The sequence below is a fragment of the Mustela erminea genome, chromosome 1 (assembly GCF_009829155.1).
Source record: "Mustela erminea isolate mMusErm1 chromosome 1, mMusErm1.Pri, whole genome shotgun sequence".
NCBI classification, from domain to species: domain Eukaryota; kingdom Metazoa; phylum Chordata; class Mammalia; order Carnivora; family Mustelidae; genus Mustela; species Mustela erminea.
In genome coordinates this window covers 169,529,589-169,553,048 of record NC_045614.1, presented here as the reverse complement: position 1 = coordinate 169,553,048, position 23,460 = coordinate 169,529,589, and positions in this window count along the sequence as shown.

Sequence of the window (23,460 nt, the reverse complement as noted above, 5' to 3'; positions counted from 1 at the left end):
TAACGGACAAGAGAATCTGACTTACAATATTTTTAAATACAATCTATTTATTGGCCAAGCAGAGTAAAAGCTATACGAAATCTCCAGAAAACAGAGATAAAAATAAATTTGCTTAACATTGATCCCCCAAATTCTACAAATTCCCTTAGGTTATTTGATATTTGTATTTTTATTTTTTTCTCCTTTTTTCCCCCCATACATAACTAAACATGTGTATGATTTGGGCAATCTATTTTTTGTTGTTCAATAGCAAAAATATTTTTTGCTGAGTTGAAAAGGAAAGGTTATCTTTGATTTGATTTTTTTATTACTGTTCATAACTATTTAAATTAATACATTAATTATAATACTTAAACCTTCCTATAAAATGATAAATCATTTCAAATATTTGGATTTACATCCAAATATTGGATATATTGGATTTATATATTTTTCTGACAGAGTTTAGGCAGTCACTGGGTAGGTCAAGGTGAATTCAGAAATCTGAACATCTCTTAGTAAATTTAGTCTGGAATCACCAATTCACAGGATAGGATGTGGTCAACTATTTAGAAGTTCTACTTTCTGAATGAAATCTTAATGAATCAGCAACTACTGTTTATGTGCATACTTTTTAATTAGCAGCTGGGAGGAGTAGGTAGAATGTATTTATAAATTACACTAGGGTTCTGAAAAGGATTGGAAGCCCTTCAATTGTTTAAATCAACAGAAGCAGTTTTATATGTTTAAATTTTTTGTTTGTTTGTTTGTTTTTGCCAAAGAAAGAGGGATATGGGGAAGGAGAAGGACACAAGGAAGAAAGGGAGGTGATAGAGGTTTGAAAGGAGGACAAATCTGTGGCTTAGCCTAACCTTCTATCTCTTTCCCCTATGTGCTGGTCAGTGGGGATTCATGGCTACTACATAAACTGCCTCTTTCCTTCTCAGTGTATGGAGTCAATTTAGATTATTCTGGAAGCCCAGAAATAAAAAAGCATTACCAACAATACAAAGCATATATATTTAATATATATACAAATATATATTATATATGTGATATGTGCTATATATTGTATATAATGCATAGACATTTAATATAAATAACTATTAAGAAAGAAACATTCAAGTTAAGACTAAAATACTCTCCTTATGTGTTATCTATTGTTAACTTCCTAAAATAATAGTTACAAATCATTTTGCTTTCAACAGGTATTTTTAGTCAAAATTCTCATTTTATTTATACTGCCGAGGCCTTTCTGGTAAAAGGAAAGTTGTTTTTTACCCATGACTTCTTTGGAAATCCAGGTTCAGGCATCTAGGATTCCATTCTGATTAAAAGTAATACATGGAGGGTGTGTGCACGGCTGCATATGCATTGTTCATTGGTAACATGGCAGGTAAGTTACACATTTCTCTTGATACATTAGGCAGCACTCACCACAGGAAACCAAAGAGTATATTTTAGTTTGCTTTTAGGTTTGTTCAGGTGACAGTGTTCTTCCCGTGTATTCAGAAGATTTTTTGCTTATGGGCCCACCAATTGCTAAGGGGACTGACTTTAGGGTATTTGTTAATGTCTCTGTCCAATCACAAACTTTATAAAGAGCTTTAACTGTGCATCTCTCTCTCTCTCTCTCTCTCTCTCTCTCCTCTCCCGCTACTCTCTCTTCTGTCCTGCCTTCACTATTTCTGTTTCTCTCAGTAGTTTTTCATGGGTAGTGCACAGCTCCACAAGGTATGACATTATATAAAACATCTGTATTTTAACATTCAGTGTAATATTCAGGGGCACAGCATTTGCCTTGATCATTGAGGGCTGTTTCCCTAGCCTTACTGCTATATAATGGAAAAGAAAAAGTTCATTATCCAGAGATTTATAATTTTACTTTGCATTTGATATTGCATTTCTGCTCTAACCTCTGAATGTTCTATGATGTACTGATTAAAAAAAAAAAAAGCACTGTGTATGAACAATGGAATGTGCATTTTAAATTGTATGGTAATTATCTGGTAATATCTTCTTGGGCTCTTTTCAATCAATATTTCCTTCCAGCATGTGACTATTGTAGGAATCTGCCTATTAAAATTCAAATTAGGTAACAAGGTGCAAATTGCCTCATGAATGTTTTTTTCCTTCTTTTGCAAATTTTTCTTCATGTTTATAGCTCTCACAGTTGCTATACTTTCCATGATGCTGAGTTTTCATATGAAATTATTGTGCAAATATGAATGTGGTAGTTCTTAAATGAGAAACATGCACATTTCCATCATGTTGCCTTTGAAATGGAAACTCAACTGGTTAGCACATTAACGAGAGCATAAGAAGCTAATTAAGAATCCCCCTAAATCTTGAGTTTAGTAGAGAAGTATAAGTCAGTTTTCAAAGTTCTTAATATCACATAAGTGAAGTTTTTGATGGGGGCAATGTGGTAATCTCACTCCTGGGGCTTGTGGATGTAGCCTGACTAAGTTGCTTATGAAAATGGGATTTCTCAGAGCTTTGGGCAAATTTGATTTAAGGAAAGAAGCCAAGGAATTTTTGATACAGCACTGAAGTGTCAGGTTAATATTATTGGGAAAAAAGTGGAAATGTACATTTTCCATTTCAGTATTTCGATTTTGTCAATAGGATTGGCACTATAATTATCTCTGGATTAGTCACAGGTCTGTATACTTGTTAAAAGCGAATATCAAGTAAACTGTAACTTGACAGGAAATTTGTTTTAAAAGATATGATGGGGGAGGGAGCGAGAAGTTCAAGCAGAGAAAGAAGTCCATCGTTTTAAAACTTAACTGCTAAAACTTAATATTATTTTTCAAAAGATGCTGCTGACATAGACGGCTTCAGGAAGTCTCCACTTCCTCAAGAACTAGTAAATCATAGAACCAGTAAAAATATCTAACAGTAAAAAAAAAAAAAAAAAAAAAAAATCACCTAGGGCGATTCCTGGACCCTTCCCCCCTGGGACTCTGCCCACCTTCCACTGAGTACATGGCCTTTAACTCCTCCTAACACAGCAGAAGGAGAACAGAAAGTATCTGTTGAATGAAAGAATAGGAAACGATTTTCTCTTGCTTTTTTCTTTCATGCATTGATCTATTGCTCTACTTTTTTATTATAATCATAAGCATCTACTATGCATATGCAGTTCTCTAGGTGAGCGAAAAGTGTTTGCTGTTTTGTTCTTCTCTTTGTTTTTTTTTTTTTTAAACTGAACTTTGTTCCTCAACAACAAAAACCACATTTAGAGATTTCAGTGGGAAACAAACAAACAAATAAACATAACAAAACTAGGTCAGATAAACAGATATGACAAAAAACATAAATAAAATCAAACTCCTTAATTTTTTTCACTACTGGTACTTTTTTTTATGTGCTGCTAAATATTCAGAATAAAAGATGTTGAAGAAAAATTTAACCATTGTAAAGTGCAACACATACTGAGATATTAAAAAAAAATAGTATTATTCCTTTCCATGATGCTGGCATATTATAATCTATAGCAGCCACAGATATGTAATACAGACATATAAAACTTTAGAGCACACAAAAAAACTACAATTCTTTTAAGAATGTAGTCTAAAGAAATGCTTACTTGCACAAGATGTGTACAAAGAACCATTGTTGTTATAACAATGTTTTTAATAGTGAATGAAAATTGAGTGTTCACCAGTAGGGGACATATTGAATGAAGGAGGATGGGATTTTAAAATTCATAATGATGGTATTTTTCATTAAAAATATACATATTCCAAGTTAAATTTGTCCCAACCTACACAAATTTTTGTTTTTGAAAAGCAATTAAAACATTACAAAGTTTGTTTTCAAAATTATGACATGAACACAACAAGGATGATGAAAGGCAAATAGTAACAGATTAATATTCCATCCTAACTGTGAGCAAATAATCTAATTCTCGGTTTCTTTCTTTCTTTTCTTTTTTTTTTTTTTCTTTTCAAAGATTTTATTTATTCACTTGAGAGAGAAAGAATGACCTAGAGAGAGATGGAGCAGGGAGAGGCAGAAGCCGACACCCCCCCACTGAGCAGGGAGCCTGCCTTGGAGCTCATCCAAAAGCAGATGCTTAACCGGAAACCACCCAGGTGCCCCAGTTCTAGGTTTCTACCTTTATAAATTAAGCCCCATTCCTTCTCTTTGGCATAATTATGGTGAAAATTTTAATTTTAACCTATTACCTACATCATACCATGTGTGGGGACTACAGTGAGTACCATAACCATAGTAGGTTCAACAAATGGTCATCTTTCTTTCTTTTTTTTTCCTTTCTATATAATGCTTGTTTAATAAAAACAAGTGCTTTTGTATTTGCTTCATTCAGATTAGTGTATGATATAGTAAGAAAGAACAACAAGCAAAAATTATCATTGATATATATGTTAGGGAATTTTTTCTATTTTGCCTGCTTATACCCTGGGAGGTGCTAAGATATTTAATTAAATTCCACCAAATTATTGAATACCTATAATTTATTCTGCATTTTGCTAGGTGTATTAGAGATGACAGACACAAGTCCTACAAAGATTCTTCCCAAGAGGCAATATAAGAGAGGGAAATAATTATAATGCCGTGAAAGGTATAATATAGAAATAGATACAAGTCACAATGACACCACAGAGGAGAGCCTGCTTAACTAGCTGTCTGGAGGGAATGAGAGAGCAGGCTTCCCAGAAGATACGACTTTTGAGGTGGGTTTGGAAGGTTGACTAGATGGATAAGGAGGCAACAAGTGCTAGCCGAAGATTAAGACATAGAGAAAACCAAGTAAAATGCTTTTACATTTGGAGGAATTTTGAAGTGTAATTCCCCCAGGAGCATAACACAAAGAGGGAATTGAGATGTGGGCAAGGATGGAGAAGGGGGCGGGTGTCAGTGCTAGGAGACCCTCAGCAAGCTCCCAAAGCCATATGACACAACTACATTGTATTTATTTTCTTTCTTTTTAGAAACAGATGAATTTTATTTATTTTATTTTTTATTATTATTATTTTTTAACAGATGAGTTTTAAAATGTCTATTTTGCTTAAAGATGTTAGAGAAGGGACTCTCTGGCCCTTTTCCAAAAAGACACTTTAGTGAGAAAATAGAAAATGTATGACCTATGGAATCTCTGTACAAATTTTCTCTGTTTGGACATCAGGCTGAGTTGCATCTAAAATTCTGTTAGTGAAGATAACCTTGACCTCAGTTGAAAAACTTTATGACCAGATGCCACTGTAGTCCTAGAAGTTTGCTCTACAGGAAATAATAAAAGGGGTCACTTTTCTCCCCACCTGAGGAACCACCCAGAAGTACCCATATAGCACAGCTGTGGTAGAATTCAGACTCCTCCATGTCTACCTACTTGACTGACCCAGTGAGCTATATCACCTCTCAGTATTTTCAGTGCATTTAAAGAAACCTTACTTTTGGCAGAGGACTCAAATCTGCATGACTAATATCTGAAGGCTGCTTAGCACGATCAGGGATAGTGAATTAAAAAAAAAAAAAAGAAGAGCAAAAACTGTTCCCTGGTATTCTGAAAATTTTATCTCACTAAAATTTAGGAATTAATATTAATCCTGACCCAGATGGAGAAAATACTTCTAAATGTCTGGTTGTTCCTAAAATTACTACATTATAAAAGCACTCACTGGCTTTACTAGAGAAATGCCAAATGCTTTGGTGTTCAGCTGCTTGTAAATCCACTGTAAAACCATCTGGGCCTGGTTATTTTGAAAATAGTTCTCCTTACTTTCTTCTCTCCTTCCTTCCTTTATTATTAATAAGTTCCCAATCTCTTCCATTGTTATTGATTTGTTTAGGTGTTTTCTTCTGGAGTCAGTTTGATAATTGGATGTCTGTTTTATCTGGCAGGAATAAATTAAAAACATGCATTATTACTAATTTGCCAATCTTATAGTCCTTAAGCTTTATGTTTTATATTTGCATTGCTCTCTCCATGTGTCCATTTTCCTTTCTAGGAAAAAAAATCTTACTCTGCAGGCTTCCTGGGTGCATCTCCTTTTGACATCCACTCATAGGTTGGAGAGTGAGCAAGCTAGAATCAGAATTCCTGTAAGTGCAAAATTTATTGATCCTGTAAGATGGTACAGAGGTTTGTTTTTCTTTTAATAAAATTTTACATAGATGAATTGGAATATTTTTAATGTTTCTACATAGCTCTGTTTCTATTATTTAATTGGGTAGTCATATATTATAAGTAGGAAAAGACAGCTATATTGCTATCCATTGATCCATTCATACATTATTTAACATACATTGAGGATAATATTTGGTCACATATAATCAAAAAATGATGGTGGTGATTAGCTCCCTTAAAATCTGATAATAGGAATATCTTCAAACTAAAGAAAATCTCCTCTATGACCATGAACCATATCATAAAAGTTTTGTCCAAGTTACTTCAGATCAATATAGTTGACACTGTGCAGATGATAGAATTATTGCCAGCATATACATTGCACAATCCATGTCCTGTAGAGTTATTGAACAAATAGTGGGGGATCATACTTGAGGTAAATAGCATTAGCACTTTGATTGCTTCAGTTTGCTGTGACTTGTAGAGAACAGAATCATGTTAAAAGTTTAACTTGAAAAGGCAAGCCTGGAGGTGGTAAATCTAGTTAAGCAGAAATTTTATTGTGGTACTTGGCTTGTACCAAAGATGTATAAGCAAGGAACCCTCCACTCTACACCTGCTCCCCTAGGTTTTTACTAAGAACTGATAAGGCTGGTCTCCTAAAAAATGGGATTTCTTTACTCTCCCCTGACTCCCACTACCATTGATACACCTTGACTCCATATTCTTTAACTATTTTATTATGGGCACATCTATTGCAAAATCCAAGCTTTTGCCATTGCTTTACAATGTTACATTTTTGTGATTAATGCTAATTGTTTTTTTAATGGATTACTTTTCAACTTTAAGTCATCCTTATTTATGAAGTTGGTTTCATATCGCAACCTTGTGTCTCTATATTTGTCATATATTATACTTTTATTTCAGTGTGGGAAACCAAATGCAAACCCAACAAATTATGACCCCTTCCAAACTTAAACTCCCAGCAGAGACTGACACACATCCATCTAAAAGATAACTACTTCCCTAGAGATGAGATATATAATCAATTTAGCAAAGGTGTCCCATAATACAGAGATTATAACACAGAAAAAAAGTGCATAAAGAGGAAAATTTTCCCATCTGTTGCTATCCCTCAAACCTAGTTCTTTAATGCTTCTAGCTAGCAATTGCATGGCTGAACAGGTCTTGTGAAATCATTGGCATTCAAGTACTCCTTTATAGTAAGTACAAGGAAGACTCATATCACACTCAGGTAAACAGAGAGGGGAACCATGAAGAATCTATCTAAACAATATTTTTTGGTGAAAATTACAAATGTTAACAGGAGAAAAAATATACAAATATGTGTCTATGTACATACACACACACATATATGTGTATGTATACATATATATGACTATGCAAATATTTGTAATATGCAAATGATAGAAAATGCAGTTTTGAAGGTGACACCCTAGGAAAAGAAGAGACTTTTGTATGACTGAATTCTCAAGGAAATTTTTAATGAATTCTATAAAATAAGAGATAAAAGGGGAACTGGAAGCGTTTCAGAATTCACTTAAAAGACAAATATATCAACATTGCTAGCAGCAAAACACGTGCTAAATACTGTAGAAAACCTAGTGGAAAACTGCTGGAACTGAGGCACTGCAAAAGAGACAAATTAATGAAAAATAAGATGATTTGCATGGAGGATGGATGAGATCCATCCATCAGATTCGTAACAGGTGTAACTACAGAAATGAAATAACAAGTAAATCAGAGAACATATCTGAAGATATGAGGGAATACTTCACTAAAATGAAGTAATATATAAATAAAATTATCATTAACAAAACATTATTAAATAATCTCATACCAGACACTGTAGTAAAAACATTGAATTCCAAGAATAAAGAAAAAAAAAATCTGACATGTTTCCAGGTAAGAAAACAGAGATTGCTTGTAAATACTAAGGCAAAATAATCAGGCTCACCTCAGACATTTCTAGGTACAAACCGATTTGATGAAGTGATTTCGACACAGTCCTTTCCACATTCCTCTTACAACAGAGGGACATTCTGAATTAACTTAGAAAAAAATTAGCTTAGTATTATCTATTTTTTAAATTGCCTAATAGGTAGAACAACACTTATTCTATCTTAAAGATTTATTTATTTTAGAGAAAGAGACCACGAGAGCCTGCTCATGCCCAAGCAGAAGGAGAGGCAGAGGAAGGGGGGAGAAGCAGACCCTCTGCTAAACAGGGAGCCTGACATGGGGGCTCAATTTCACAGCCTTGAAATCATGACCTGAGCTGAAAGCAAGAGTCCCACACTTAACCAAATGAGCCACCGAGACACCCCTATTCTATCTTAAATAAGCATCCCACCCGACTCTGCTTTATGTGTGTATTGTCAGGATTGTCTAATTTTCTCTTCAATGTAAAAAATGTCAGTGGTTTGCTAAACTTTCACTATAACTTGCTTTCTATTTTTCCTTAAATTTTTATCAGGTTTTCTTTACATATGTTTTTGCTTCTTTTCTGCATAAAGTTCATTGTATTTCTATATTTTTATTGTATTGTCCCCTTTGACAATTAAAAAGTTACTGCATTTGTCTGATTTGATGCTTATTATAATGAATTCTAAATGTGTGACTTAATAACTTTTAATCTTAGGAAAACTGAGGGTTGCTGGAGTGGAGGAAGGTGGGAGGAATGGGGTGGCTGGGTAAGGGACATTGGGGAGGGTTTGTGTTATTGTGAGCACTGTGGATTGTGTAAGCTTAATGAATCACAGACCTGTGCCCCTGAAACAAATAATACATTATATGTTAATTTAAAAAGAGAGAGAGAGAGAGAGAGAGAGAGAGAAAGGGGAAAAAAAGAAAGAAAGAAAGAAAGAAAAATCTTGGCCCAGGAATTTATTTTGCTTTTTGTATTTGTTTATTGTATCTTTGAACAGTATTTACATTCAAATTTCTTAAGGCAATTAATGGTTTTGGTAAATCTCTTATAATTTCATATATTTTTAAAAAGAGATTTCAAATACTTTCCTTTTAATAGATGTGCTTTCTATTTTTTTATTTTTTTAACTTTTTATTTCTTCCATTTTATTTAATTTTATTTCTCTTCAGTGTTCAGCAATCATTTTTATGCACCACACCCAGTGCTTCATGGAATATGTGCCCTCCATAATACCCACCACCAGGCTAACCCATCCCCTGATCCCACTCCCCTCCAAAACCCTCAGTTTGTTTCTCAGAGTCCACAGTCTCTCATGGTTTGTTTCCCCCTCCTATTTCCTCCAACTCACTTCTCCTCTCCATCTCCCAATGTCCTCCGTGTTCTTCCTTATGCTCCACAAGTAGGTGAAGGGCATCTTGGTTCTTTCCACAGTTTGGCGACTGTGGCCATTGCTGCTATGAGCACTGGTAATGGATGGCCCTTCTTTCACTACATCTGTATCTTTGGGTAAATACCCAGCAGTGCAATTGGAGGGTCATAGGGTAGCTCTATTTTTAATATCTTAAGGAATCTCCACGCTGTTTTCCAAAGTGGCTGCACCAACTTGCATTCCCACCAACAGTGTAAGAGGGTTCCCCTTTCTCTACATCCTCTCCAACACATGTTGTTTACTGTCTTTTTTAATTTTGGCCATTCTAACTGGTGTAAGGTGGTATCTCAATGTGGTTTTGATTTGAATCTCCCTGATGGCTAATGATGGTGAACATTTTTTCATGTGTCTGTTAGCCATTTGTATGTCTTCTTTGGAGTAGTGTCTGTTCGTGTCTTCTGCCCATTTTTTTGACATGATTTTCTGTTTTGTGTGTGTTGAGTTTGAGGAGTTCCTTATAGATCTTGGGTCTTTGTCTGTAGTGTTATTTGTGAATATCATCTCCCATTCTGTGGCTTGCCTCTTTGTTCTGTTGACTGTTTCCTTTGCTGTCCAGAAGCATTTGATCTTGATGAAGTCCCCAAAGTTCATTTTCACTTTTGTTTCCTTTGCATTTAGAGACATATTTTGAAAGAAGTTGCTGTGCCTGATGTCGAAGAGATGACTACTTATGTTCTCCTCTAGGATTTTGATAGACTCTTGCTTTACATTGAGGTCTTTTATCCATTTTGAGTTTTTGTGTATAGTGTACAGGAATGGTCGAGTTTCATTCTTCAACATATAGCTGTCCAATTTTCCCAGCACCATTTACTGAAAAGACTATCTTTTTCCACTGGATATTTTTTCCTGCATTGTCAAAGATTAATTGACCATAGAGTTGAGGGTCCATATCTGGGCTCCCACTCTGTTTCACTGGTATATGTGTCTGTTTTTGTGCCAGTACCATGCTGTCTTGGTGATCACAGCTTTGTAGTAAAGCTTGAAATCAGGCAACATGATGCCCCCAGTTTTTTTTTTTTTTCTTTTCCAGTATTTCCTTAGCAATATGGGGTCTTTTCTGGTTCCATACAAATTTTAGAATTGTTTCAGCTCTTTGAAAAATGCTGGTGGAATTTTGATCAGGGTGGCACTGAAAGTATAGATTGCTCTAGGCAGTATAGACATTTTAACAATGTTTATTCTTCTGATCCATGAACATGGAATGGTCTTCCATCTTTTTGTGCCTTCAATTTCTTTCATAAGTATTCTGTAGTTCCTTGAGTACAGATCCTTTACCTCTTTGGTTAGGTTTATTTCCAGGTATCTTATGGTTCTTGGTGCTGTAGTAAATGGAATTGATACTCTAATTTCCTTTCCTGTATTTTCATTGTTAATGTATAAGAAAGCAACTGATTTCTGTACATTGATTTTGTATCCTGCCACATTACTGAATTGTTGTATGAGTCTAGTAGTTTGGGGGATGAGTCTTTTCAGTTTTCCATATAAAGAATCATGTCATTTGGGAAGAGGGAGAGTTTGACTTCTTCATTGCTGATTTGAATACCTTTTAATTTTGTTGTTTGATTGCTGTTGCTAGGACTTCTAGTATTATGTTGAACAAGAGTGGTGAGAGCAGACATCCTTGTCATGTTCCTGATGTCAAAGGGAAGGCTGTCAGCTTTTCCCCATTGAGGATGATATTTGCTGTGAGTTTTTCATAAATAGATTTTATGAAGTTGAGGAATCTTCCCCCTATCCCTATACTTTGAAGTGTTTTAATCAGAACAGATGCTGTATCTTGTCAAATGCTTTTTCTGCATCAATTGAGAGGACCATGTGGTTCTTCTTTCCTCCATTATTGATTTGTTCTATCACATTGATTGATTTACAAATGTTGAACAACTCTTGCATCCCATGGATAAATCCCACCTGGTCATTGTGGATAACTTTTTAATGTACTATTAGATCCTATTGGCTAGGATCTTGTTGAGAATCTTAGCAACCATATTCATCAGGGATATTGGTCTGAAATTCTCCTTTTTGATGGGGTCTTTGCCTGGTTTGGGGATCAGGGTAATGCTAGGTTCATAAAAAGAGTCTGGAAGTTTTCCTTCTGTTTCTATTTTGTGAAAGAGCTTCAGGAGAATAGGTATTGATTATTCTTTGAATGTTTGGTAGAATTCTACAGGGAATATGTCAGGTCTTGGGCTCTTGTTTTTTGGGGAGGTTTTTGATCACTGCTTCAATCTCATTACTAAATATTGGTCTATTCAGATTGCCATAGTTTCCCTGATTCAGTTTTGGAAGTTTATAGGTTTCCAGGAATGCATCCATTTCATCTAGGTTGCTTAACTTATAAGCATATAACTGTTGATAATAAATTTCTGATGATTGTTTCTATTTCCTTGGTGTTAGTCATGATATCTCCCCTTTCATTCATCATTTTATTAATTTGGGTCCTCTCTTTTTTCTTTCGGGTTAGTTTGGCCAATGGTTTATCGATCTTATTGATTCTTTCAAAAAAGCAGTTTCTAGTTTCGTTGATGTATTCTACTCTATCTCTAGTTTCTATCTCATTGATCTCTGCTCTAATCTTCATTATTTCCCTCCTTGTGTGTGGGTTCGCTTAGTTTGTTGTTGATTCTCCAGTTCCTTAAGGTGTAATAAAGAGAGTTGGTATATTCTGGATTTTTCTTTTTTCTTTCTTTCTTTCTTTCTTTCTTTTTTTTTTTTTTTTTAGGGAGGCTTGGATAGCTATGTATTTCCTCCTTAGGACCACCTTTGCTGTATCCCACAGGTTTTGGACTGAAGTGTCTTCATTCTCATTGGTTTCCATGAATTGTTTAAGTTCTTCTTTGATTTCCTGGTGGATCCAAACATTCTTAAGCAAGGTGGTCTTTAGTGTGCAAGTGTTGAATTCCCTCCAATCTTTTTCTTGTGTTTGAGTCCCAGTTTGGTCTAAGAGTATGCAGGGAATAATCTCAGTCTTTTGGTATTGATTGAGCCCTGATTTATGACCCAGTATGTGGTCTGCTCTGGAGAAAGTTCCATGTGCATTCGAGAAGAATGAGTATTCTGTTGTTTTTGGGTAGAATGTTCGGTATATTTTTATGAGGACCACCTGGTACAATGTGTCATTCAATGCTCTTTTTTTTTTTTTTTTTTTATTGATTTTCTGCTTGGATCATCTATTACTCAGAGTGGTGTGTTAAGATCCCCTACTACTAATGTATTCATATCAATATGACTCTCTTTATCTTGATTAACAGTTGTCTTATGTAGTTGGCTGCTCCCATATTGGGGGCATAAATATTTACAATTGTTAGATCTTCTTGGTGGATATACCCTTTAAGAATGAAGTAGTGTCCTTCTTTATCTCTGATGACAGTCTTTAGTTTAAAATCTAATTTATCTGATATATGAATTGTTACCCCAGCTTTCTTTTGAGGCTCATTGGCACGAAAGATTCTTCTCCATCTCTTCACGTTCAGTCTGGATGTATCCTCAAGTTCAAAATGGGTCTTTTGTAGACAACATATAGATAGGTCCTGTCGTTTTATCCAATCTACAACCTGCACCATTTTATGGGAGCATTTAGGCCGTTCACGTTGAGAATGATTATTGAAAGATACGTTTTTATTGACATCATGTTGACTGTGAAGTCCTTGTTTCTATAGTTTGTCTCTGTGAATTTCTGCTCTATGTCACTCTTGGGTTCTTTCTTCTTTTATAGATCCCCCCTTAATATTTCTTGTAGTGCTGGCTTGGTGATCACATACTCTTTTAAACCTTGCCAATCTTGGGAAGCTATTTATCTGTCCATCCATTTTGAATGTCAGCTTGCTGAATAAGATATTCTTGGCTGCATTTTCTTCTCATTCAGTGCCCTGAATATATCTTGCCAGCCATTTCTGGCTTGCCAGGTTTCTGTATACAGGTCTGCTGTTATTTTGATGGACCTTCCTCTGTACACAAGGAATCTCTTCCCCCTAGCTGTCCTCAAGAGCTTCTGTCTTAAATTGTGATTCAACAGCCTCAAAATCAGGTGTCTTTCTAGATTCTATGATCTTGGGGGGTATTCTTTCTGCCTCTAGGACACAAATGGCTGCTCCATTCCCAGAATGGGAAATTTTTCATGGATAATTTGTTCAGCTGTATCTTCTAGTCTTCTTTCTTTCTCCTCCCCTTCAGGGATCCCCAAAATTCTGACGTTGGAACATTTCATGGCATCATTTATTTCCCTAATTCAGTTTTCATGGCTTCTTATTTGTTCCAAGTCTCATCCTGATCCTTTTTCTCTATCATTTTGTCCTCTAGATCACTAATTCTATCTTCTACCTCAGTTATCCTAGCTGTTAGAGAGTTTAGAAGATTGGATCTCACTGATAGCATTTTTAACATCTTCCTGGGCAGCTTTCACTTCTGCCCTAATTGATTTCATGTTGTAATTAATGGTTTTTCCCAACCTAGTTATTGCTTGGATAATTGTTATCCTGAATTCCCTTTCTCACATACCATTTATGTCCATATCCAATAGCTCTGATGGGAGGGCACAGTCCCTGGATTTTTCCTCTGTTGGGCATTCTTCCTCCTAGTCATTTTGAGGTGGTTGAGGGGATGTGTACTGAATATATCAACCATGATCCAGGCATGGTGCATCCTGGAATGCTTCTGAGCAATCAGAAGTCACCACCAAAAAGAATGAAAGAAGAAGAAGAGAAAGAGAGAGAGAAAAAAAACATAGGAGAGAAGACCAAGACAGAATGGGCCCCAAAGGTAATATTTATAAAGTATACAATCAAAAATGGACAAACAAAAAGACCAGCAAAAGTAACTGACAAGAAAAAAAAAAGAAAGAACCCAGCCAAAATGAACACCAAGTATAAAATTTACATAATACCAGACAAAAACAAATACACAGAAACACTGACAGAAGAAAAAAGATGGGAGGGTGGTTACAAATCCTCAGTGTGGGTGAGGAAGGTTATTTTGATTCTTCCTGGGTGTATCTTGGTATCTTTGTTAAAGGACTCGACTTTCCAGAGATAAAGGATGATTCAAACTGGCTTATATATAGGAGTGGTATTGACTAGGGAAAGAGGATTACCTTGAAGCCCATATCTATATGTATATTTAAAAATAGAAAAGCAAAAGAAAAACACAGGTATATGTATGAAAAAAAGTCACATTAAAAGATTATTATGGAATTTGTTATATTGAACCTCTCATTATAATGGCAAATAAGTTAAAAAAATTAAAAAGAGTGAGAATGAATTAAAAATAAAAGTTATATCTATAAAATATACAGGTTTTAGGGCAATACCAGGAGCTTAATATCTTCTTTTCCCCTGATATTGGGGTTTTACAGTTTTATGGGGACCCTGTGTTCGTTATCCTCTTGTTTTTTTGGCTGGCTTTCTGGTGGAGAGGCCTGCCATGTTGTTTTTCAATCACTCTTGCTTGGGTTGAGTCTCCTGTTCCCTATCAGGGGGCTGGGCTCTGGTTTTCAGGCTTTTGTTGTCTGGAGGTTTTTGTTCTTTGGCAGCTTTTTGCGGCTTTTCAGAGGTTTAGTGGAAAGCAAACTGTGCCCAGACCTCCATCTCAGAGATAAGCCTTAGTCTGCTCTCCTCTGGGTGGTCCAGAACACACCAACACCCCTATGCAAAATCTGCAGAGTCCCTGATGTGTGCAACCTCCCATAGGCAGTGCGTACCCCCAGCCACCATCTCAGGGGTCATACAAAGCACCACCGCATCTCTTTGCATCCCCATGCTACTAAAACCACAAGCAATATTGGTCCAGAGAGCCCGCTTCCAATTGTTGCCTTTCCTGGGATCATGGTAGACTAGAGAGAGCACACTGAGATTTTCAAGTCAGAGCTGGGAGTGTTCAGACTCTTGGCCGGTCCTAGCACCCACCAGCTAGCACCCGCACAGAGCACTCTCAGGTGCAGGAGGGGACCACAGTTCAGTCCCCAGTTGTGCAGTATGCATGCAGAGTTCAAAAGGTTCTAGAGAACACTGGCTGGCGTACACATCAGACTCCCTCACGCATGGAGGATGCCTGGCCCAGCACTGGTGTAAGCAGCAGAAAGTGGGCAGCTCAGGGCTTATGTCCTGGAGGCTTTGCTGCACTCTCTCTGGCATGCGTGGTCTCTGCTGGTGGCTGTCCTGGGTCCGTGGGCTTAGGCCTGTCCCCATGAACTCCCAATTCCACCAGTTGCCCCTTAAGATCTTGAGTTTTTTTAACCTGATTCCAAGTTAATGCTAGTTTCCAATCACAGGGCACTCTCGTACTGGGGTATTAATTTCCAATAGGTCACTTCTGGTGGCTCCCTCCCCCTTCTGTTTATCCTCTGATATCAGTCAGATTCCCACTTGCTTTACTTCTCTGCACTGGTGTCTTCTGTCCCCATCGAGATCCAGTAGTGTATAATCCTACATCTCAGGTTGATTTCATGGGTGTTCAGAGTGTTCTGGTAAATAATTAGCTCACTTTAGGGGACCGGTTGAAATAGGGTCTCTTACTTCTCTACCATATTGCCCCAGATACACTTTTTATTATCTCATTCCCTACCTATCTGTAAACTTTCTGTTTTTTATTTTTTTCTTTTAAAGCTTGTTTCCTGTTTTCTTTATTTTCTCATTTGCCCTACAGGTCAACTTTCTTTAATCACATCTTCCCTGCCCCACCACCTCCCCCAGCTGGAAAAAATAATTGCTTTTAGGTTTTTTGTTTTTCATTTTTTTCCCCCCCGCCATTTAAATTCCAAAAGTGCTGATAGCTATTATATTTCTCAACTTTACAAACAAAACAATATATAGTACTTAAATTTCTCTTTTTTTTCCAATTCTCAATGTTTTTTTAGTATGCTTGAGTTTTTACTCAGTCTTTTAGATCTAAAGTATTGCTGTTATTGACATTCAAGTATTCCTTTAGAGTACAAAGAAGACTCATGTCATGCTCAGGTAAACAGAGAGGTGAACCATGAGGAAGCTGTCTAAATAGTAATTTTTAAAACTTTATTTAAAAAATTATAAACTTTAATACAGATTTAAATTTGATTTCATATTATATTTCTATTTATTGCAATTTTAAAATGTAGTCATTGCACAACAGGATTTCATTCACACCATTTCCTCTCCAATTAAGAGTTCCCTTTTTAGATTAAAGTACTGTCACATTTTACATATGGTTAAATTCTACTGACAGCATGTAGGATTAAATTGATCTCCATCAAATTGTTATTGAAAATCCTTTAAATTACAGAATTATGAGTAATATATATTCCATTATCTCCTACAGCAGTCTAAAGTTCTTATTAGGATCATATGCAAGAGCTGCATATGTGAAAGAGATTCACTGTAATCCAAATGTAATAATATTATTTACTGAGATCTGTTTTGACCAGGTCTCATTATCTTAGTTTGAAAAACTCTTGTGAATAAAAAAGAAAGCCCCTAGGTAACTAATTTCTGTATTTTACCTGATTGAGGATATCATTCATCACATACACATTGTGCTATGAGAATACCTGGAGATCATTCCTCTGGTTTCAATAATCAAGTAATTACACTCAGCAATATTTCTGTTATTAAATTCATACACTATGAATCCTGTAACTAATTATGAAACTCTCTTTCTCTTGGCTACTTGGATTTCACAGACAAATTTATGGCAAGATTGATTTACATATTCTTGTCCAAATATACATTTTTATCTTTATCTCCTTTTTTCCACATGTATTTACATGCAGTCAAATTTCTCATTGAATATTTTTTATTAATTTTGGTTATCATCTGGTGTATATTGCCAATCAATCTCATTTAGGAATAAGGCACAGTATAAATCAATAGTAATCTAGAGCATATCTTAGGTGTGCATCATACTGGAAGGCAAGTTTACAGATAGAAATCTAAAGATTAAATATAAGTAAAGATTACGTAAAGGTTCTAAGTGATAATTGAAATGTAATGGAAGGATAATTCAGTCTCTTGAAATGGTTAAGAAAGTCTTCAGAGAGGATGTAGAGTTTAAGCTTCGTTCTGGGAGAAGCAGCAAAAGTACTTTTACATTAGAAAAAAAAATGTAAAGGAAAGAACTAGAAAGGCACATTTGAGGACTGATAAAGGAGGCCATCTTACTAAAATAAATGTTGCTGTAAGAAGAAAGTAATAAAGTCAAAACAGGCATTGGAACAAGAAAATGTCAAGATGTTTCTATCATTAAACTAAAAACTTTATCCTGATAACACATGGGTGTCATTGATAATGAGCAAAAAGAAAATTTACATTGATAAAACTAGTTAAAAGAAAACTTACCTTAAAAAATAAGTATGCTGGAAATAAAAAAATAAATTAAAAAAAAAATAAGTAAAAATGAAATAAAATCTTATCTTACAATAATGTGTCTAGTAGATTATATAAGGTTGCAGAGATAAGGAAGCCATTAGGAAACCATCGTGATAGTTCAGGCATGCTATCTAACACAGAATATATATGTTTAATATATGTTCATTAAATAACAATGACTGACATAACAAAGGAATGGATAAGAGGAAACAGGAATAGCATTTACTAAGATGGATGTGAAAACAATTACAAATGATGAAATGATGGATGTGAAAACAATTACAAATGATGAAGTGACAGAAACTAATTGCAAAAGAAGGTGTAGAAAAGATTAGAAATTCAGTTCAGATGCTTATCATGTTGGCAAAAATATGAAAGACAGAAACAGCAACACCTTTATTGAAGATGACTAACTTGATTTTAATATATTGAATTTGAGGTGAAAATATTTGAGTATCTTTAGAATGCACGACTACAAGGCAGAGATTATCTATCTATTTATTTATTTATTTAATTCACTGATTTACCCCGACCACTTAGAAAAGTACATGGTACATGGTAGACAGTCAATATATATGTCTTATATTAAATTGAAATGTTTAGGCAAATGTGACTCGACTGAAGTTCCCAACAGACATTATGCCTCATGATAATTATGTACATTATCTATATAAAATATATTGGAAGTGTTCATTTCCAGTGAACACTTTATCTTCACTTCAGAACATAAAATAATGCAGCAATACTATTTTAATTGTGTACATTTATCCAGAATTTATTTTGATCTTATTGAATTATCTTATTAAATATTCTTGATAATATTTGAGCAGAGATTGAGATTTCCATAAACCCATATTGAAAAACACTCCATAGATTTTTATGAAAAAGAAAGAGTTTCTGACTCACACTCTACTGGGAGGCTGTGACCTGTTGTATGTGTAACTATTCTATTAATTCTGACTTAAAAATGTTTTGGTATCAGGGTTCCTGGCTGGCTCAGTGGGTTAGGCATCTGCATTGGGCTCAGATTATGATTTTAGGGTCCTGGGATCTAGCCCTGCATCAGGCTCTCTGATCAGCTGGGAGGTGGCTTCTCCCTCTGACCATCCCTCTGTGCTCTGTCTCTCTCTCAAATAAATAAATAAAATCTTTAAAAAAATATTTTGGTATCTGTTAGGTATCCCCTGTGTCATATATCTTTTCTATAGAAATATAATATAAACTAGGAATAAAAATCGATTAAGCACAAAGAGTCCAAGGAGTTACATGGAAGACTTCTCTTCTCACTATTGTTAAATAGCAAACAGTTCATTGAATGTATTAGATCCTTCTAGCTTTCAGCATATTACTGAAAAAAAATCTGGTATGAGAGTGTCTACTCACCGTAATAGGCAGATCAGTGGAACAAAGGCAGAAAGAAAAAGGAATAATTTCACTTCATCAAAAAATAAATATGAACAAATGATATTTTCTTGTTCTTATAATAATCCACTCTGATTTGAGAAATATTCATAAGGTCTATAAATTGTAATTACTTCATTTTTACACTTCTTGAAAAGAGAAAAAAATAAAAAGGAGATCTGAAACTACTACTGCTGTGTTAACAATTTAAATTTAAAATTATATACTAACTACTTTTTCATGATGTTTTATTGATTTTCTTTTGGTTCAACTTCATTGATTAAATGAGACAAAACATATGGTATTACTGTTTTTCACTGATGTTTTCATCAAGACTGGATAAAATCCAAATGATACAGCATCTTCTAGCCTGACTCAAAGCCCTGATTTTATATGATAGCTGTCTATTTTATTTTTTCAAGGGTTGGTTTCTTTCACTTGTGGCTTAATATTTAAGCACAAAAGTGATATTTTTACAGTCTCACTTCCTCATAAATCATAATCAAAATAAATATTTTAATAAAAAATGGTCTAAGTCATTACAGGTCCTAAAAACAGTAGCCAAATGGTATTTGAACAAGAGAGAACAAGAAAAAGGGAGATAGAGGAGAAAAAATAATTAAAAGAAGAAAAAATTTTGATCATTTATTTATCAGTTAGACTTAGTATTAAATTAATATTTAATAGTCTCTTTTATCTTTGGGACATTCTGAAGATTCAAACTATATAAGAATTTGCTCCACCATGCATAAAAATCCTGTGCAAGGGTGTGTATCTGTGAATTATTTCATGTCCCAAACAATGTCAATAAAATTGTCCAGATGAAGGTAAATGGGTAGTCTGTCAGAGATTTTGAGAACCAATCCAGGAATACCCAAACTTAAACTTTCATGAAATATCCCCTACTTAGGTCTGCATTGGCAGATCTCTCTCTTACCATTTCTTATCTCTCAAGTTATTATTTTATTTAATACGCTGTGCCCATTAAAAACAAAACAACGCAACAACAAAAAACCTACATGTATAGATTTTCCTTTATTATTTAGTTTGTGATACTCATTTATTTCTTTTTTTCTTTTACTTTTCATTTTGTTTTAGATTTTCTTTTTTTCTCTTTGTATTTAGAATTTATGTGGGGTGTTTAAATTCTGTTTTTAATTCTTAACCCACTTTTCATAAAACTAAACCAGGAAATAACAGTTTTGATCAAAAGTGGCACACAAGAAAGGGCTTATTTTATATTACATAATTAATTATAATGTTGGATACAACATCTGATCTCTCTGCCTCTAGCTTCTGTTCCCCCTATTCCTGAAATCCTCATCGAGTTAAGGCCTACTCACGTGTACCACATTTTTCTACAGGCCACCTGGTTAAATAGGGAGCTCCTTTACCTGCTGGGTTTCTGGTTATTACCTGGACCAAAGAGTAACATATGGGGATCTGAGAAGGGAAAGTAAGCTAACAACATTACCCTTCAACTCTCTTACGGTGGTCATATAGATGGCTAAGAGACACAGTGGTGCCTGGTGGATTCCAGTTTATTCTTGCTCTCTTCTATTCTGTGACCAACTCTTCTACTCAATTGTTGGCAAGCTGATAACTAGCAGTGACCCTAGATCAAAACAGGCAGAACTTACACAGAAACAAGAGCTTCCTCTCAAATTCTTTAGGAATTTCCCTTACAACAAACCTCTTACTTAGTTACATTTGTATATCTATATTAATATTCACAAATGACAAAATTCTATTTTGATTTCTTCAAGCAAATCACAAGTTCTTATAGATGTATTAGTTAGTTAATTCATCAATATAGAAACTACCAGAAGTATTTTAAATAGGAATGGATTTAACACTGGAAATCAGAGGTTTGCCTAATTGGTGGAGGAACTAGGACAGTGAAGATCAGAAAAATCCTGGTAGATTTCACAAAACTGGGGAGTTTAGAAATTATAGAAAATTGCCACTCATGTTCTCAGTGGCTTACAACAACAAAGTGGATGACTCTCAAGAGGGCACATGGAAGTGGCTGGCAAACACTCACAACTGACATCTGCCAAAGCCATGTGCCTGTTCATAGCTGTTGGCTGCAGAATAATTACTTCTTTTTTTTTCTCCACTTCCCAAATATTTTGAGAGTACCTCTTATTGGTAGAAATAACCTTACTGGTAGGAGATAATGGTAAATCCAGTTTCCAAATTCTAGTTCTTATCATGCATGGAAAGCTTAGACAGGAAGGGTATTATATGTGATACAATGATTGCTTTTGATATAAAAATTCATTTAGAGGAATTTGTTTCCTCAAAGCTCAACACATAATTTAGCTTTCCCCCCTAATATTGTTTTTTGTCTATTGGTTAAATGTAAGGTTCTTCTAAAAGTGAAAAGATTATACTCTTTCATTGTGTCACACATATGCTATTTTATTCTTAAATAATAACCAACTTTTCTAATTATTCTCTTGAAGGAAAGTTACAATGCACACATAGAGATTTGCAGCAGCATGTGTGAAAAACATCTGAAAAAAATTAAAGTGTCTGGACAGATGTTATAAGAATCTTGTAGAAAAAGCTATCAGCATTACAATCCCAATTCTAATTTACTTTACATCAGGCATCTAAATTTATTATCTTTAGGCCATATGTTCCAAATGAAGCTTGGTTATATATTCATGAATCAGTTGACAATGAATAGTTAAGTTCTGCTAATTCAGAAAGGTGAAGTTGAGTGAGCTTATTTAAATGGTAGAATATTTGTAACTACAAATTCTACATACCATCAGAAAACTTCCAAAAAAGACCTGCCATATGTTTTAAACCGTGATGGAAATGGTTTTAAAAAAAAAAAACCTCCAGCTTTTATGCAGCTATACTTGAGAATATCTTAGCATTTCCATTAAAATTCTATTTTGAGAGTTTTAAACTTGGCTCTAAAATGCATTGTAGACTAAAACTTAACATGTGAAATCTAAGGGAATATTAAGTAACAGAATGTGTTCAAATAATTAAATGGCTTCAGCATTTTATAGGTCTTTAATACCTTAGCAGTACAGTTAGACTTAAATTATTAAAAAAAAAATGTGCTACATGGACTATTGGTTGTGGCTCACTTCGGGTAATAAGGTACTGTCCCAGCATACCAGTCATAATCTTCATGAATATTGCTTGCTACTTGCTGAAAAGAGCAAAAATGACTACAGGTAGAAAAAGTGGGAGTAGGAGGTAGGATTCCCTGAACGTCCAAAGACCTCAAATAAAAAAGTCAAGGATATGTTCCAGATTCTTTGAAAAGTAGCCCATTTAAATGGGAAGCAGTGTGCTATCAATGAAAATTTAGAGCCCGGGTACCAAACTGCCTAAGTAGAACCTGAACAGAAGTTAAATAGAACTGAATATATGAACTCAAGATTCCTTCCAGTCGAAGGAGTCCATCATGCAAAGAAGATCATACAAAGAATATCTTTATATTTCTGATGTAAAGCCTGATTCTCTCCCCTGAAACCCAGGTTAATCAGAGTCAGTATGAATGATCAGCTCAGAGAGCCTGCAGAAGGAGAGACTCACTCCTACCCACAACATGGTTCCAGGAATACATTTCTAGAGGAATCTTGCTGATCTAGGGCTTTCCCTGGGTTAAAGGGATGATGCAGAAGAATAGAGAGCTTCTGTATCCTGTCAAAGTCATGTTGGAATCAGAGAAAGATGTTGTTTCTGCCTTGGGCTTTGCCATTTTCAGCCTGTGTGCTCTAGGGCAACACAATAAACTATCTAAATTTCAATTTGCTAACTTATGAAATGGGGTGATAATATAAACCTCAGAGCATTTTAAAATTAAAACTAACTAGATAACTACAAAGTAGCAACAATGTGCTTATCACATATCAAAATTCAATAAAACCTACTTGTTGTTGTTTTATATATGTGGAAACCAAACATGTTTCATTGACTGGAACCACCTCTATTCCAGCTATTATCAAGAGGAGGGTTACTTTTGCTTTTCCCTCTGATGTTGATTATCACACCCGTGGGTATTAGGAAGGTGATAAGAAGGGAAAAGACAAAAGCATAACACTTGAGGATGAGGACCAAATTCATTTTTTTCTGAAATACTATTACTTGATTTAAATATTAAACTTTCATCTAATTCTAATAAATTTTTTCATTACCTTAGTTCATTCAGTAAACATTCATTAAGGCTTTGTTGTACACCAAGTTCCCTGTTAAAAACAGGTGCAGAAAAGAAAAAAAAAAAAAGAAAGATATGTTTCTT